Source organism: Sorex araneus, chromosome 2, assembly GCF_027595985.1.
Source record: "Sorex araneus isolate mSorAra2 chromosome 2, mSorAra2.pri, whole genome shotgun sequence".
In the NCBI taxonomy this organism is placed as follows: Eukaryota; Metazoa; Chordata; class Mammalia; order Eulipotyphla; family Soricidae; genus Sorex; species Sorex araneus.
The window spans coordinates 332,830,557-332,846,620 of NC_073303.1; the positions used below are offsets into that span (position 1 = coordinate 332,830,557).

The 16,064-nt window shown below is 36.2% G+C and overlaps 1 protein-coding gene across 1 annotated transcript in view; it reads left to right on the forward strand.

Annotated features, from left to right (window-relative positions):
- Positions 1 to 16,064, forward strand: part of GREB1L (GREB1 like retinoic acid receptor coactivator) — a 273,408-nt gene that overhangs the window by 127,704 nt on the left and 129,640 nt on the right. Inside the window, exon 2 of the mRNA XM_055126772.1 lies at positions 5,425 to 5,533. The gene's annotated coding sequence lies outside the window, so the exon portion shown is untranslated. The remainder of the gene's footprint in view (positions 1 to 5,424; positions 5,534 to 16,064) is intronic.

Consider the following 16,064-nt stretch of genomic DNA (forward strand, 5'->3'; position numbering starts at 1 on the left):
CTGATAATTCAGCAGCATCCCATTTCACAAAAGCATTGCCAAGAAACATACCCAAATCCTGAGATAAAAACTGTTGTTCTTCCATCTGATTACAAGGCGCATACATTTATAAGGTATTGCCTACCCAAAGCTGCACAAATAAAGGCTGAGACCTAGGGAGGTTGGTAGGGGATGTGTGTGTGTGTGTGGCGGGGTGGGGGGGGGAGGGTTCGAATCAGGGAAGGGAAGCATCATAGACATTACAGCTCAGTCCAGAGACCAAATGGGAGATAAATCACTGCTAGCCACCTCTCTTATTATTGAAATAGTTCAGCCCTGGGGTTTAACTGTAGACTTACAAGGTTTTGAAGTGCAAATAGGAGAGAAAAGGTATGACTCTTTGAGGGTTTAGTTTTGCCATATTTTTTTCCTGTGTGGATTTCTGGTACTAGTTATGATCTTGAAGGAGCCTAGAAAAAAGAAAAGTGTTTTGTGTTGTTTCTTCATCAGTCAGACAATAAGAACTTTACACTGGGTGTGTTTCTCTTGCTGTTATATTTAAGAGTAGATCATTATTCAGTTGAGTCCTTTTGTTGGTGGTATGTTTTTGGCTTTAGGTGTTTTGTGGGTGCTTTTTTTGAGTCTCTGCAATGTAGCTGTCATTTTAAGATCACATCTCCCTCCCTTCTTCCCTCCCTCCCTCCACCCCTCTCTCAGTATTAATGCCAAAATTTGTGTGTTGAATACTTTTCAGATTTTGGGGACAGGGGATTACTTAGGGTTAGTGTTTATTAACAAACTTGTCTAATTGAAATTCAAGTCCACATTAGATCTAGTTCTTAATATATTGATTTAAAAGTCTATAATTATTTCATGTATTTTATTGAGTTATATGATTATAATGCTTATTTTTGTATTCTTTTTTTGAGCATTAAAATAAATCCAGGAAATTTTGAGATTGTGAGATAATTTTACTATCTTATTTGTACAGCTATATGGACATATTTGAGACCATAAGGAAGAGATACAAATGCTTTAGAAAGAGATCTGTTGATTTCCTGATTTGAATTTTTTTTACCCCAGGAATAGTTCACATCTAGGGACCTGGGATATTACTCCAAAGACTGGAGTGCAACAGCTCCAGATTTGAGCACCCTGGGGCTGGCACAAAGGGTGGGTACCCACCCAAAGCACTGCAGGATGTGGTCAAACCCCAAAATAAAGAATTAAGATGGAGTTAGTAAAATGTGTTTAAAAACATGTATTTTCAATTAGACATGGAAATGAGAAAAATCTTTAGTGACTCCAAAGAAAAATAATTATAACAGAAAGTCTTTCTGTGGGGGAAAAAATGCTAGAGGAAAAACAAAATAATTGTATTTTTAAATTCCATTACAAAATGCTTATCTTTCCTCTTAGACGTGTATTTGACAGAACTTTTCATGAGCATTTGACTCTTTAATTTAGATTAAATGTAGATACGTGTACCACTTTTCCCACTTAAATGATTTTCATCAATGAATTTAGCTGTAATAGACTTTTTCCTGTGGATTTTTTTGTGTTGCTTGATGCCTTTTATAAAAATGGACTGTTAATTTCCCTAACTGACACTGTACACACAGTGTTCTTGGTAGACGACCAAATCAACCCTTGTTTTTCTAGTCTTTAAATATTTCTCTTCACTGTACTTTCCTAAATGCCATCTAGTGTAAAGGAATGGGTATTGAAACATTGTATGACTGAACCCCAATCAGAACAACCTTGTAACTGTGTATCTCACGGGATTCCATTTAAAAACAAACAAACAAAAAACAGGCATCATTTTGAGAAAAGGAGAGAGAGAAAACAGAGGACTTAGTGGAGAATTAAAAGATACACAATGTAAGATTCTATGTAGTATTAATGAAGTACTGTGCCATGACCATAGATGATGTGGGATTAAAAAAAAAATTTAAGAGTTTAAGTTTAGCTATTACCTTCTTTTTAAGCATTTAAAACAAAATGCTTAGAAAACAAAACAAAACTCTAGATGACATCACGCAGATCCCCTGATCTAAGGCATCCCTGTCATTTGTTGGTGAAGATGTTAATAAGACCTTTTTTTCTTTGTTAGAAAAAGAGATCTGTAGTCCTCAGAATTCTCTTAACTGTCTTTTTAACCCAAGTTGAAGGTTGTCTAATGAATGACCTTTTTCTTTATGAGATACACATATTGTTGAAATTGGGTCACACGATGCTTTTTAATTTCTAATGTATTTTTAATCAGCCAAGCGTTCCTTTTCCTTTCATAGCATAGAATTGACTCAGCATTTCTGATTCCAGATATTGCTCTATGTAAACAGGATGGGTTAGGCTTAATAATGTTGTGTCCTGTAGCCACAGTCACTGAAACACACATGTGAATGAATTTCACTTTGATTATTGTGGAATAAAAGACACTTGAGGAAGGCGTTTTTCCCAAGACTTCTCTTTCCTCTTGGCAAGTGAATTGCCCCAATATAAATTGTGCTGTGGAGGGGAGAGCGAGCTGCAGAGTGAAAAGGCAATCCACAAATAATCACTCTTTTCTGCCTTTGATTGTGTCAGATTTTTTTGTGTGTGTGGCAATTGTTTTCTTTTTCACTTAGAAGAGGTTTATGGTCCAATGTCTGTCAAGTCAGCCTCTGTCTTAAGGTTGCAGTTGTATTCCTCTCCAGAGTTCCTAGAGGTGATGTTATCTTTTGTTCACTCAGCAGTGTGGTGGTTCCTGAGAGCATCTGTCACTTTAGGCATTACAAGATGGATGGGTCTCCAGTGAACTGCTGGTGGAAGCAAATGGTGAAAATAAGAAAAGACAAGGGGCTGCAGGGGCTGCAGAGAGGACAGACAACAAGAAATACTGTTAGAAATCAAGAGTAAGCAGAGTAATCCAGAAGGAAAAAGCAAAGATGAATTGTATGTCATTTCGTAAAAATTTTGGAGATCAGGATCTATTGATGGCTACCATGCTCTGAGGGGGACGTCTCTGCATTGTGGTAAACAATTCTATGCTTTGGATTTGCAAAATGTGTTTCAGACTTAACAGCAAAATCTTGGGAAAAGGGGAAATAACAGTGATGTGGACTGCTGTAGGTGAAGATTTTGCTGTTTGAAGAATTGCTATAGTTTTGTAAATATTCGAGAATCTTTCAGCTTTATGTTTTTCTTTGTAATTTGCATTATTTTATCTCTATCGTTTTCCTCCTCTTTCCCGGCAAGCTACTGAACAATTGTAGATATTTAAATGTTTGGAAAGTTTTAGCTACATAACTAATACCCTTACTATTTACTCTAGCTTCTTTGGCATTTTGCAGGGGAATTCTGAAAATTCTCTGCTTGTGCCTTAGGGAAATTGGGGGCAGACTTTAAATTATTTTAAGTAACCTTTCACTTAATTTAATTGGGTCTTTGATGACAGAAAGAAATATGCCAGTTACTGATGTAATAGAACAAGATGGGGATTTTATGTTATAATTAGTAATTAATTTTGTTGGTGAAAGTCAAAATTTGTAAATTCTGACTGACACAAAATCCCTCCTGATAAGAGAAGGAAAAGGGAGCAGATTGGCAAGGAGTAAGAAAGTGGTGGATTTGAGGGGAGGTGATATGGTTGAAAAAATGATTTTGTCAAACTTTTTGGCATTTGCCTATGAGAAAGACCATAGGTTGAAAGGCAAAGAAATTAAGATGATTAGAAGCTTTAAGCTATACAAATGGTAGAGTATCTTCCTTCTCTATGGGTGTAAACAAAGATGAAAGAGTAAGAGTGACAACAAAGGATCTGGTCGTTTAAGAGAATGTGTGCAGCTTGAATAGAGGTCTGTGGCCCAGGGCCAAAGGTCTTAGCTTTGAGTGTAATTAGAAGAAAATACAAAAATGTCATTACTAGCAGGTGAAGTGTGCAGCACGTGGCCCAAAATTAGCAATTTTAGACTCTGAAGCTATTGGAATTGGATTACTGACCTTTAAAAAAAAAATCATTAAAGGTCCTTATGGAGTCATATAGTTTCATTGGCAGTAATGCAGTTTGACCTTGTTGACCATATGGGGTAATCTTAGGTTCGGATGAAGGTAGTAAGACTCCTGACTTACCAAAACCCTCTATTTGTGTATGAAATTGGTGGGAAATAATGAGTTTGAAAGTCTGGGTCTTGCATTTTTAATTTTTTTTTAACCTGAAGACATTTTTTGGGGGGTCAGCAAGAGACATAAGAGAGGTAAAATTCTTTCAGAGTCTAAAATGGTTCTTTTCTGTCTTTCAAGCCAGAGAAAAGAAAAAGCAACATAAATACCATATTTTAGAAAAATAAATTAACCTTACTTCATATTTTTTAATATATTTTAATGCTAAAAATGTACAAATGGAAATGAATGAATTCTTAGGGAACATGTCTTTTCTTTAGACACAATGACAAAGAAATAAGTCCTGAATTACGTATAAAAATCAATGATAAATAGTTTGTATTTCATTTCAGGCTTTATGATTACAGTTCCTATTTTTCCATGCAATTATTTATATTGACCACAGTCCCCTTTGAGAATAGAATCATCTTACTCTACTTTTCAACCAGTTCTATTTAATTGCCTAGTTTAATTTCTTCTAGGAGAATATGTTTCTCTGAAGAGTAGGAATAATCTCTCTCTTCTTGCAGAATTTTTCAGATTCATTAGAACATTAGTTTCAAAATGTACAAAAATAAGTTCAACCCATATGAATGTCATTTTTGGTAGTTCTTAAAGAAGAAAAATTTTGATCAAGCAACAGAAAGTATAAACTTAACTCCTTAGAATAAGAAATCTACTTTTCACTAATTTCCTCCTGGCTTACGCCTGGTTCTGTGCGCAAGGATCACTTGTGGAGGTTCTCAAGGGGCTATATGTGATGCCAGGATAGGGCATCAGGTCAGCCGAGGTGACTGCCTTACTGCTGTCCTATGTCTCTGGCTGCTGTGGAGGGGGAATCTTACGAGCAATAGCTTTTCTCACTCTGGAGAAGCCTGTGTTCTCTCGAGTGCATATTTCTCTTTCTCTCCTGTTATTAGAAATTGGGCTTGAAAGATAGATAAAGGGGCTGAGCCTAGGTTTAGCATGTGGGAGGCCTAGGTTTGATCGCCAGCACTGCATGGCTTCCCAAGCTCCACAGAACCAGGAGTATCCCTGGGCACTGCCAGGTGTGGCCAAAAAAAAAAAAAAGAGCATACATTTTTCGAGTATATATAATTAATACTGATTATTTTGGGAGTATCTAAGAAAAAGGGATATATCTATATTTGCCAGTTGCGATAAATATGGAGTCATATAAGACTTGGATAACAAAGTTCTAATAATTTTTGTAGAATCATAAATACTCATTGTATTGTGCAATGTATTACATTTGGAAACTAATTTGGATCTTTACATATTTTTTTATTTTTTATGTTTTTGCAGGTGCAAAAAAAGCTTTAAACAAGTAAAATCTAGGCAGCAGGCTTTCTGAAGTGTTGACAGCCCAACGTAATCATGAACATGATTCAAAAATGTTAATAAATAAATCAAGGTATTGTATAATTATAATATGCCCCTTCTAAATTTCTCAAGATTAAATTTGTTTTAGGAGTTATATTATGAATTTAAATAAATTTACTATATTTTGTCCTTGAACTAAGCAGGCTTCTCTTCCATTTCTGCCCCTCTCAGAATCTCTCTTCTTCCTCTTTGGCTAATCCAGAAAAAAAAAAAAAGAAAGAAAGAAATTCAACAATAAGATTTTCTTTTCCCCTTCTAACAATCACTGTTTTCTATTTCCAAAATATACTACTTAAGATAAGAATTAAGTTTTTTATTCCTCTTTATTGATTGTCTGATCTTTCAAATTGCTTAAGACATATAGATTGTAGACTTTTGCAGAAAAACTCAAAGTATGTTTAATGACTTTGTTTTAAAATATTATTATAAAACATTGAGCTGTATATCCTAAAAGATTTCTAAGTGGTTTTTTTTATGTTTTAGAAACTTTTAATTTAAAAAAGGAAAAACAAAGCAAAAGGACAATATGGTTTTCTTGTTTCTATAAATAAAAGTTGCTTAGAATTAAGAATTTAAGGATATGGTTCTAGGTAACTTGTCTGTAGGGGCATAACCCAAGACTGTCCCTCTCCTTTGGAAGCTACAACAGGTTTAAATAGCCTGGCATTTCCAAGAAAGGCCAAAGATCTTTTCCACTTTTATGACCCATCGTATCCTTTTGAGGCCAAAAAGAACAAGAGGGTCATTGCCACTTCAGCCTGGCCCCTGTTTGTTCCTTCATGGTGACCATGCAGACCCTGAAACCTAGTATTGGCTTAACATTTGGGCCTCGAACATCTGGAAAATGGTCAGAAGGGAACAGAGGAAACAGAAGAGAGGGGGAACTGTTGCGTTTTGTTACACCAGGTGCTAGGAGGAAGCAACATTCCCCTTTTTGATATGGGAGGCAAATTCTGTGGGCCCTGGAGTTAGGCTTCAACAATTGAAGAGGTCAAAGGACAGCTGAGTGGGGTCAGTGAGACACCATGGGGTGTATTTTGTTACTTAGTAAAAGGAGCAGCCTCCTAAAACCTTAAAGGATTCTCTTGAAAATCTGTGTTGTGAAAGGGTTTTATGAGTCTCATGGCAAAAACTCCTGATTTATCTAAGGAATGCTTGCTTTTGTCTAATGGAAGGATAATCCTTACCAAATGTTGGCAATTTCTATGAGTCAATATAAGTGAAAGAACATTTGGCGTTTGAAGTGTTCTAACTTTGCAAAATGTTTATCATTTTAGTATTTCTAGGATTTAAGGATTTTTGCACTGCAGAAGTGCCACCTTTTTTTTTTTTTTTTAATCCTCATAGCATAAAGTATGTTTTGCATTGGGTTGAGGGCATGTAAGGAGGGAATATAAGGCTGAGGATGTAAGGAAGAAATCAACATTAATTTTAAATTCTTCTGTAATCTTTTGACTAATGTACAAATTTCAAACCTTAAAAATATCAATTGCTTGTTGACCTTAAAAAGTTACCTTTGACTTTAATGTATTAAGGAAGTAAGTGACACATGAAATAGAATGCTTCTGGATTGTAGAAGATTTTTTTAAAATTTAGTTATATTTTTTGCCCTAAAAACATAGTTGTTTAATAGAAATTGATATCAATTAATAAATAACCTTAAAGTTTGCATTTCCTCCTGATGTATTTCTTATTCATGTTGTAGTAGTAAGAAAATCAGTGTCAAAAGTCAACCGAGTAAGAGAAACAGATATAATAAAGAATTTTGTCTTAGAAGGGAAATGGAAAAGGGAATGTGCATGTCTTGTCAGAGCTCACTTCGTCACAGCCCATGACCTCAAGATACTCATATATGATGGCAGATAACTTTGAAAGATGTTGGCCACCTGGCAAATATATCGTAAAAAAGGAACAATTTATTAAAAGGGATTTGGTTTGACTTGTTTCCAGGTTATGAACTTTATTTATATACACAGGTACATATATTTTAATATGTATAGTAAGAGGGAAAAGATGAAGAGTAGTGTACAGTAGATTTCACTAACAATTGCTGATATAAATTCACAATTTGTGAATTCTTGTGTGGGTAGATTTTGAGGTTTTTTTCAAATTATTCAATATAAAGCTGCAAAATGTAGGTAAGGGTAGGTAAGGCTTAGTGTATAGTGTTCTATGTCTCTTTTTCTCAAGGCTAAAGAGCCTTTCAACAACTAATTTAGGAACCTAAGTATAGTGACTGATAATTTCCTAGAGAAAATCCACAGCTGCTTAGTAGCATTGAAATTGTGGCAAAATTGACAAATATAATTAGGAGTGTTAATGTATATGAAGATAGAAAGCCAGAGCAGATGGAAAGATGGTGAACAGATAGAAGTAAAGGAGTAAGAAATTAATATAAGAACATAATGTTCTCAACTGCTTTCCTATTCCAGATCCTCTTCCTTTAAGCTAAGTCTTTTACTACTCTCTGAATAACTCCACAATGGCTGTTTGTAGGTTAAATAATTCATGTGTTTTCAATGCCTAAATCATTTGGTTTCATAGTATCTGAGAAAAATAATCCAATTTTTCTTATTCTAAAACATAATTTTATTTCTAATCTATTTAAAAATTTTAAAATTTTACTAATTGCTATGATTGGGGATTTCTTAACCCCTTTTTGTACCTCTATTCTTCTTATGAGTAATTCAAATGCATTACAAAGGAAACCAATTCCTGCTCCTGAATTTAGTGACAGAGAACTACCAAAACACAACAAAAACCTGTAGATGTCTTTAATGTGTTATCAATCATTATTTTTTTCTGATTAATGTTTACAGCACAGTTTCCAAGACACTTCTGTGATTTACCCATAAAATGTTATAAAGCATTCAATGAAATTTGAAAATCGATTGCAGTATCTTTGGAGAATCTACTCTGCATTTGGGAAATTGGTTTTTGCCTCAGGCATTTTATGCAGATTTTAATCTTTGTTGTGATAAAATCCCCAGAACTTTGTTCTCTGAAGCCACAGAGACTGAACTTTTGAATATGGCTGACTTGATGGATGTGGTAAACCACACTTTGGAAGCATTTCTCGTTATTTAATGTTTTCTGTTCTGGATTATTGACTCTTCTCCCTGTTGAAAAATTGGTCTCTGGTGACATGGTAGAGGTCACACTTTGCCTATTATTGTTTTGCTTCTTTGATCTTACACAGAGATTGCCTCTGGTAATTATACGAGTTCCAGAGAGTCTTGATGAGGTGTGTTTATTTTACAGAAGAATTTCTGGCATTTCAAGGAAGAAAGTAAAGATTTCCAGTAGAAGCACATAATTCCTTGCTACAAAGGAAGAATAGCATTGTACTTTATCTTTTAATTATGACATTTTTTAATATCATGGAATTGGTTAGCATGTTACAGTAATTGTTTTCATAACAATTTAAGACACATTTTATAACCACAAGAATATTGGTAAAAATGGTTAATTTTAGAATTAAGTTGCTGACTCTGCATTTTTATGTCAATATCTCAAAATACTTCTGGCTTCAGATATTGTCAAAAGGGTTTTGTTCAGATTTAAAAGCACAGAATTATTAACAGACATGGGAAATTTTTTCGTTTTATCTATTTGTGTTTTCTAAAGATTTTCAGGAGGGAGGACGAGTAAAAGTGAAATAAAAGCACTTTTGTTTTGAATGTGTGGTTAACTTTGTGCTTTGGTTAATGTACTTGGAAAGAGAGATCTCTTCCAACTTTAATATATAATTTATACATTGCACAATGTGTGTTCATATTTTAAAAGTTCAGTTGCAGTTTTCAACAAAACAAAACAGCAATTTCCCTTCCCCCTCCTGCCCTCACCCCAGAACTCACAATTTAATTGGGAAAGGTTGACAAATACTAAACCTAACTACTTATTGTCAGTATATGTTGTTTTTATTTTAGACATAGACTTGATGAGAATATGCATGCTTGATTTCTTTTTCTTTTCTTTTCTTTTTTTCATTGAATCGCAATGAGATAGTTACAAGCTTTCATGTTTGGGTTAGAATCACCCAATGATCAAATACCCATCCCTCCACCAGTGCACATTCCCCACCACCAATATCCTCGGTATAACCCCCCTTTCTCACCCTCCCCCTGCCTCCATGGCAGACAATATTCCCCATACTCTCTCTCTACTTTTGGGCATTATGGCTTGCAACACAGACACTTGAGAGGTCATCAGGTTTGGTCCATTATCTATTTTCGGCATGCATCTCCCATCCCAACTGATTTCTCCAGCCATTGTTTTCTTAGTGATCCCTTCTCTATTCCATCTGCCTTCTCCCCTCTGCTCATGAAGCAGGCTTCCAGCTATGGGGCAGTCCTCCTGCCCCTGGTATCTACTGTCCTTGGGTGTCAGCCTCATGTGATATTCTTCTGTACTCCACAAATGAGTGCAGTCCTTCTATGTCTGTCCGTCTCTTTCTGACTCATTTCACTTAGCATAATACTCTCCATGTCTATCCATTTATAAGCAAATTTCATGACTTCATCTCTCCTAACAGCTGCATAGTATTCCATTGTGTAGATGTATCAAAGTTTCTTTAACCAATCATCTGTTTTAGAGCACTTGGATTGTTTCCAGATTTTGACTATTGTGAACAGTGCTGCAATGAATATATAGGTACAGATGTCATTTCTACCGTGCTTTTTTGCATCCTCAGGATATATTCCCAGAAGTGGTATTGCGGGGTCATGTGGAAGCTCAATCTCTAGTTTTTGAAGGACTGTCCATATTGTTTTCCAGAAAGGCTGGACCAGTCAGCATTCCCACCAACAGTGAAAGATCGTCCCTTTTTCCCCCACATCCACACAGCACTGGTTGCTTTTGTTCTTTTGAATGTGTGTCAGTCTCTGTGGTGTGAGATGATATCTCATTGTTGTTTTGATTTGCATCTCCCTGATGACTAGTGATGTGGAGCATTTTTTCATGTGCCTTTTGGCCATTTGTATTTCCTTTTTGAGGAAACTTCTGTTCATTTCTTCTCATTTTTTCATGGGATTGGAGGTCTTTTTCTTATACAGTTCTACTAGTGTCTTGTATATCCTGGATATTAATTCCTTATCATATGGGTATTGGGTAAATAGTCTTTCCTTTTCTGTGGGTTCTGTATTTTGGTCACTGTTTCTTTTGAAGTGCAGAAGCTTCTTAGTTTGATGTAGTCCCATTTGTTTACGTTTGCTTCCACATGCAATGGCCAGTGCTGTTTCATCCTTAAAGATGCTTTTAGCTTCAATGTCATGGAGAGTTCTGCCTACGTTTTCTTCTGTGTACCATATAGATTCATGTCAGATATTGAGGTCTTTCATCCACTTTGATCTGACTTTTGTGCCTGACATTAGACAGAGGTCAGAGTTCATTTTTTTGCAGGTAGCTATCCAGTTTTCCCAGGACCACTTGTTGAAGAGGCTTTCCTTGTTCCACTTTGCATTTCTTGCTCCTTTGTCAGAGATTAAGTGGCCATATATTTGGGGGTCTGTGACAGGATATTCAACTCTGTCCCATTGGTCTGCAGGTCTGTGCATGCTTGATTTCTTGTCTCATAACACTCATTGTGATTCTCATTGGTGGATATTCATAATAAAAAAAGGGCATATGATTAATAATACTGTGACAAGTAATTTTCTTTTATAAATTCAGAATCAAATATGTGGAATAGTGGAATGGTCATAAAAATGTGTATACAATTATAAAATTCTTAATAAAGGAACGATATAAGGTACTAGATAGCAGATTTTATTTGAGGGGCCTGCTTGGAGGTTCCTCCCGGTGTAGCTGGTGCTCGGGGATCACTGGATATCTAAGGAGCCATGTAGTTCTGGGGGTCAAACTGTTTTCCAGCCCTTCAAGTCACGTTTTCCTTGAACACCAAATGCCTTGTCATCTTCTGAGAGTGCTTTATTTTTCTCCAGTTTTTGCAGTGCCAGTGATTAAGCCCATGATCTCAATCAGGCTAGGCATGTGCTGGGTAACTGAGTCCTAACCCCAGTCTCCAGAATCTTCTGTAGAGCTCAACACATAGAAGGGAAGGAGCATGCCCAATATAATATCCTCAGTGTAGCTCAATACTTTAGAACAGAAAAAAATGTAGTTTGTGGTGGTGTTGGTAGTTGGGGTGGGGGAGGGATGTCATTTGGGTTACACCCAGCAGTACTCAGGGCTAGCTCTTTGCCCTGCACTCAGGGATCAGTAGTAGAAACTCCAATTCTACTGAGAGTTCTCATTCCAAACTCTGGAATAAATTTTACTTTTTTCTGTAATCCTGAAGCACCAGCAAGGAATGGAAGGATATCCACTTTGAAAATTCAGTTTTCTTACCTCTGAATAATAAAACATTTTGTTTATTTGTTTAATTTTGGTTGGGAGCTTCACCCAGTGGTGCTCATAGCTTACTCTGAGCTCTACTCTGGGAACCAGATAGGGTGCCAGGGATAGAACTTGGGTCAGCAGTGTGGCAAGGTCCTTACCTCTTTGTCCCCAATAAAAATCTTTTTTTTAGTGGCTGGAGCGATAGCACAGAGGGTAGGGCGTTTGCCTTGCGTGCAGCCAACCTGGGTTCAATTCCGAGCATCCTATATGGTCCCCTGAGCACCCCCAGGAGTAATTCCTGAGTACAAAGCCAGGAGTAACCCCTATGCATCACCAGGTGTAACCCAAAAAGAAAAAAAAAATCTTTTTTTTAATAACTTGTTCAATTTTTTTAAATTCTTTTGAACTTATGAATCTGTACTACCTAGGAAGAGCTGCGGAACTAGAGCCTGAAACTAAAGTGAAATGAAGTTCAGAGAATGCAAGGCTTTATCTTACAAGCCTCAGTCAATTTTAATGAAAAAATTAGGCCAGTTTACAAAAAACAGAGGTACAGAAGTTATTAAAATAAAGTTTCCCCATGCTTTCATAAACATTGGCAGTTCAAGTGTTTTTTTTCTATGCTATCAAAGTTTGGTAAAAAAAACGAAGGGCTTTTTCTGTGTCTGAAAGCATGTTTGTATTCTTGTGAAATTGTTAAAAGTATCTGGTGTAGGGAGCTCATGATTTTAAATAGCTAAGGTACAAGAACGAATAGGTTGGAGCGAGAGCACAGTGGGTAGGGCATTTGTCTTGTACTCGGCTGACCCGGGTTCGAGTCCTCTGCCCTTCTCAGAGAGCCTGGCAAGCTACCAAGAGTATCTTGCCTACATGGCAGAGCCTGGCAAGCTACCCATAGCATATTCAATATGCCAAAAACAGTAACATGTCTTACAATGGAGACATTACTGGTGCCCGCTCTAACAAATCGATGAGCAGTGGGATGACAGTGAATAACTTGTTCAAGGGTAGTTATAGTGGTGAGACTAGTTCAGTTGCTATATGATAGTTCCCTCTTACTGTAGTACTTATTAATTTGAAAACTAAGAAGATACCAATTTTTTTAAAAAAACTAATTTTAAACTATCATCAGCAGATTTTACTAACACTTTGTTGTATGTACTTCATAACTTTCCACCCCCCACAAAACTATTGCATCAGTATGATCTTCATAAGATAATGGTGTTTATATTTATTTCTAAGAAATTAATATATTATCATAGCTTTTTCTTGTGAGTTTTATCAACCTAAATTGTATGTCTGCTTCCATGGAGGAGGGAAAATAAACATTAATGCATTAACTTTATTTTAAAGATTACAGTTTGAACAATAATTTAAATCTAGTACTTTTTAAATGTGATAAGAAAGATAAGGAAAATATACTTTCAACTTTATTTCATTTTATCTTTTATGCTTTTGGAAACTTTTTTGGTCTTTACTAGACAATAAATGAATATATGTATATGTGTATACATATATTTACATGTATACATATATACATATATTCATTTATTTCATATACATGTGTGTATTTGTGTGTGTGATGTGTAAACATTTGTTTTTAATATTTCAGGGAGTTGATGAGACTATTTTAGTTTATTTATTTGCCATATAATGAATGAGACCTCTAATGAATTAAGTCTCTTAAGATTGGACTTGGTAGAAAAAAAAAGATAATAGGCAAGATATATCCCAAAATAAGTTAGTCTAATGACTTGGAGTCCTATGCTTCTTCCTCTATAAATTACTCTTTTTTGCCAAATTTACCTTTTTTTCCCCCCCTTTCATCTAATACTTACAGTGAATTAAAGGGACTTTACAATAAAAAATTTAAAAAAAAAAAAGGGACTTTACATTGCAGTATGGAGTTGCTATTTTATATGTTTTGAATGTTTTTAGTTGTAGCTTAACTTTGTTTCTATAATTCACATAGTTTAAGTTAAAACTCTCTCTTCAGCCAGTCTTGCAACTTTGCTATATACATAAACAAAGACAAATCATCAAAGAAAAAAATATTCCTCAGTATTTTTATTTGTAAATTTATTTTTACTTTCTAACTATTTATCCAGTGAGGTCATTATTATAGATGTTTTTGCAGCTGAATGAACATAGCTAGTTAAAATAGCCTACGAGAGCTGTTGCTGCAGTGGAGACAGACTGATTCGATTCCACTCAGGTCCTGCTATTTCCCCCTTGTGTCATCTGGGATGGTTTTATTAACTTCTCTAGGCCTCAGTTCTCAATTTTTCTTTTAAAAAGAATATATTAGTGTTATTTTTAATATACAATAATAATAGTTTTCATACATTATATAATATATATTTATATATAATAATAGTAACATTAAATTATATTTATGTTATGTATATATATATACATATATATATAATAGGGCAGTAATATTAATATGTTCTCCACGTCACTGTTTCATTGTTTTGTTTGGAGGTTGGGTTTTTTGCTTTCTGGTTTGGGGCTTTTTTGGGGTTTTTTTTTTTTTTTTTGGTTTTAGGTTTGGGGGCCAGACCTGATGGTGCTCAGGTCTTACTCCTGGCTCTGTGAACAGGGGTCACCCCAGCAGTGCTCCGGGGATCATATGTGGTGCTGGTTATTAAACCCATTTGTGAGGCAAGTACCCTACCCACTGTACTATCTCATTGCCTCCTTCACCCCAACTACTATACTCACTCAAGAAAGGTTTCCTTTGATACTCATTACTACTATGAGTGTTCTCATTACTGGGTCGATCCCCCAGCAGTGACCCAGCAGCCTCTGTGCCTTTCACCCGCTGGTTAGAAGCCTGCACTGTGATGTGCTTCCCATATCACCTAACATTTAAACATCAAAGAATATGTATTAGGAACTCTGAGCTGATGCTTTCATTGTGAAAAAAAAAAAATCTTTGGGGAATAGGTTAATGAGAAAAAAATATCCTTGTCGCTTTGTATTCTTGATGTTTTTGTTAATAACACACTAATTCTTAGCCATGGAATTATTGTCAGGGCCGGAGAGATGGCCAGTGGGATGGAGGACATGCTGTGCATGTGGGTGACCCTGGTCTGATCCTGGCAATGCCGGGAGCCCCCCTGAGCAGAGTCTAATATGCCCCCCTCAAAAAGAAAGGAAATGAAAACAATACAAGCCAAAGAGTACTTCCACAGAGTGTGTTTTTTCCTTTCTCCATTTTCAAAAGGAAAATTGAGGGAAACTGTGGTGGCTTTAATAAATTAGTCTTTGATTCTCTAGCCTTATACCTAGGGCCACCAGAGAGAGAAGCCTCCCTATCTTACTCCCATATGCCCTCCTGTACCTTACCTTCTGCAGGAAAGATGACAGGCGAGAGCAGAAAAGCATCAAACCACAGTGTCACGGTGGTTTGTACTTGATCCCGCTGGTTTTTTTTTAAATTTATTTTATTGAATCACCATGTGGAAAGTTGCAAAGTTCTCAGGCTTATGTCTCAGTTATACAGTGCTCAAACACCCATCCTTTCACCAGTGCCCATATTCCACCACCAAAAAAAAAAAAAAACAGTATACCCCCAACCCCCACCCCCCTGCATAACCGATAAATTTCACTTCATTTTCTCTTTACCTTGATTACATTCCATATTTCAACACAAAACTCAATATTGTTGTTGGAGTTTCAACACAGAACTCACTATTCTTGTTGGAGTTTATCCCCCAAAAATACGGCCCTATTGACAAGGAAACATTTGATAATTAGTTTTCCACTAATGAGAATGAAGAGATATAAAGGTTTAGGATTTCTGTATTTTAGTAATTAATTCCAGGGAGATTTAAGTTGGAAATTGCATCATTTCCCTTCCTGGAGCAGCATGGAGCAAAAGCTTAATTCACAGTCTAGAGACATGGCTGCAAGCACTCGCTGGGACCCCAAGTAATCTAGCTGTCTCTGGATCCTGATCGTTCAGCAGCAAATCGGCTGTGCAAAGGCATGGCCACCCGGGTCAAATCTTGGCGGAGCTCAAGCCGGCACCAGCCCTGGCCCGAGACTGCCCAAGCGTCCCACTGTTTCAAGTTCAAAGCACATTTTTTTTCTCCCGCGCCACCAAGTTCATACCTGTTTAAAAGTTCCATAAAATGGTGGAGGCCATACTGCTTCTTCCCAGAAGGAAGAAAAACCAAGGGAGGATATTTCCCCCCTTAGCCGGCATGGGGCAGAAG